Below are 2990 nucleotides of genomic sequence, written 5' to 3' on the forward strand. Positions count from 1 at the left end.
AAGCAGAAAACAATGAGGGGACTGTTGTGGAGGAAGGGGCAGGGGGAGGGAAGGGATGTTGGGGGGGTAGATGGAGGCCCCCATGGTGAGAGAAGGAGTGGGGTTGGGGCAGGCGCTGCACAGCTGGGGCAGAGTACGGGACAGAACCGCAAGCAGCTCATTTGGGGGGTCAGGGCGGCTTTCGCCACTACGTGCACCCCGGGAAGGCATGGGGAGGTGTGTGCTCCCAGATCTGCGTGTGGGGTGAGGGCAGGTTGCTGCTGCCAGCTAAGGCTGGGGCGGCACTGGGCTCTTCCTGGCAGGGGAGGCCGGGCTGGGGTTGCACTCAGGGTGGGCAGCAGTGGCGCTGGGAGGAGGTCTATGGGGTGGTGGCTGCAGCCACCCCAAAATTTGCCGTAGCTCCCACCCCATAGGCCCCCTCTCACTGCTGCCACCACCTGCCCAGAGCGCAGCCTCACTGCCAGGAAGAGCTCAATGTCTCCCTTGGCCCCAGCCTGCAGCAGCAGCCTGCCCTCACCCCACGCACAGATCTGGGGGCACATGCTCCCCATGCCCTCCCAGGGTGTATGCAGCGGCAGAAGCCATCTCCACCCTCCGCACACCCCCAGATAAGCTGCTCACGGCTCCATTCTGTGCCTCACCCCAGCTGTGCAGCCCCAGCCCCAGCCTCACACCCTCCCTCACCACTGGGGCCTCAGTCTGTCCCCCCGACACCAGACTTACCAGCTGGACCCAGCTGCTTTCCATGCTACTGGGTTGTAGTCCTGGCCACGTGTGTGCTGTGTTGTGGGCTGCATGCCTACACAGGGCACTTATCAGCGACATTATCGGTCACATCAGTCAAAAAAGGCAATTGCCGATACTGTCAGTTTTCCTTATATCGGTGCCAATTTGATATAGGACCACTGTATCAGTGCAACTGTAGTAATTAATTGTACTGTTCAATCCGTTCACAATATCAATCTCCTAGATTGCTTTCAGTAGTCACCGGGAGATCAATGCCAATTCTGGTACGCTCCCGACCAGTCTGGCAGGGTTGGCAGCCCTACCTCCAGAGAACACTGGAGCCCTTCAAGACTTCTGTGCACTCCTCAGGCTGGGAGTAGTAGTCAGGTGATCCAGGGCTTCCAGCCAGGGAAGTGCATGAAATCCTTGGGTTGGGAATGCTCATCAGCTGATCGGGGCTCCCAGCTGCAGAAGCACAGGGAGCCAAGCTTCCTACTCACTGGGGTGGGGGGAGCCTGGGAACATGATCCTGGGCTTCTCCTATACCAGTAATATGGTGTGATGGGATCTGATGCTGGATTCCACAGTCATACCTCCTGCCATGCATGGCAGGAAGTGCAGTTGTTGGGATGTGCATCTGTTCCCATCACATCTTTAATATAACATCTATCAGCAGCCTGTGTGAATGCAGGTTGGTACAGTTGGTCCAAAAGCAATTTGAGATAGGGGATAGGGGCTGGGAAAATAAGAGCAACACCCTAGGGGTTGGGAAAGGAAGAAGGGCTTGGAAAGCACAGGGAAATTTCCCTATTGGCTCTGTTCTTGCCCATTCTGATGCCGCTTTTCAGCTGTCTTAAAGTTTTTAACTACTTTTAACTAGCAAGGTGAACTTGCTTAACTCCTGCCAAAGCATATATTTTCATTCTAAAATATTCCATTCTAACAGTGACTAGCAATTCTTAGTGGAGACTTGATGACCTACTCATGTTATTTAAATATACACACATTCCCATCAGAAAGGATGTGAGAGCAACAACAAAAGTGGAAACAAATGCAGTAGGATTCTTAGTTCTAGTACCTCTCTTCTGAAGGAAAAACACATCTCTGTGACTGGGATAGCTGGCAGTGTGATCAATGCTGCATTCTATGATATAGTCTGAAGCTGCTTTGTTCTGCACCCAGGCTACATTTCAAAATATAGGCCTGACCCTGTACGCCTTTAGTGCATCATTCACATAGCTATGAGTTAATAGTATTCATGTATTGTTATAATTATTGTTATTATTGTTGTCCCAGAGCCACCAATCAGGATTAAAACCCACTGTAGTAGGTTCTGTAACAACCTATCATAAAAGGAAGTCCCTGTTCTAAGGAAATATAATCTAACCTGTAAATATTAATAGCATATGAACTAGTTTATATTCGTAACATTGCCAGTATAATAAGATGTGTGTGAAATCAAACATGTAATTATAACATATGAATAATAGGGGTTTAGCATACTTTTATGACATAGATTGCAATTGGTATACATCCTATACTTTCTCATGTTATTATTAACAGGAGCCAGCCTTATACTATTGGAAACAGGGAAAAAAGAATCTTTAAAATGTATTCAATCATGTCTTGGATTACGTTTGTCCTGTTTGGGCAGCAAGAGGCCAGCGTTGTTATTGCAGGGGTAACCCAGCTTGGATCAGGCCATTTCAGCTGTGAATTATTCCCACAGTTGCAGCATTATTTGCTAATTCACCATATAAATATTGTAACATTGCACAGTCAGAGAGGTGGCAGTAGAGCCCTGAATGTACAACAAAGCCCAGACAGTCTGTTCCTGTTGTGTCTGCAGCTGCTTAAATTTGCAGTGTTTAATAATCTCTGTATGCAGTTAACAGTAAGATTAATGTTGATTTTATGTCTTGGAATGGAAAGGGGGAACATTAAAGGTGTAATACAGCATAGTACATGGTACCAAAATACTGAATGACCTTTTTTCATTTTGACCTTCTCAAAATGGTAGAATATACGTGCTGTGGATAATCCCTTCCTGGCCTCTGTGTGTCAGTCTAACCATTCCGACTTGCGGGAGTAGCTTCAGAATAAAGTACCGGCTAGCTGACGTGGCAGAGCCTGTGTGAGTGAGCATCCTTGCAAGTGAGCCAGGGACAGAGCCTGTCAGAATGGGATGCAGCAGCACAGCCTTTGCTGTAGGGGTAGAAGATGTAAGTAGCTACATTTTAGTATTCACAATAAAAAATAGTAAG

The sequence above is a fragment of the Gavialis gangeticus genome, unplaced genomic scaffold (assembly GCF_001723915.1).
Source record: "Gavialis gangeticus isolate Ggan-Ray unplaced genomic scaffold, GavGan_comp1, whole genome shotgun sequence".
Taxonomy (NCBI): Eukaryota; Metazoa; Chordata; order Crocodylia; family Gavialidae; genus Gavialis; species Gavialis gangeticus.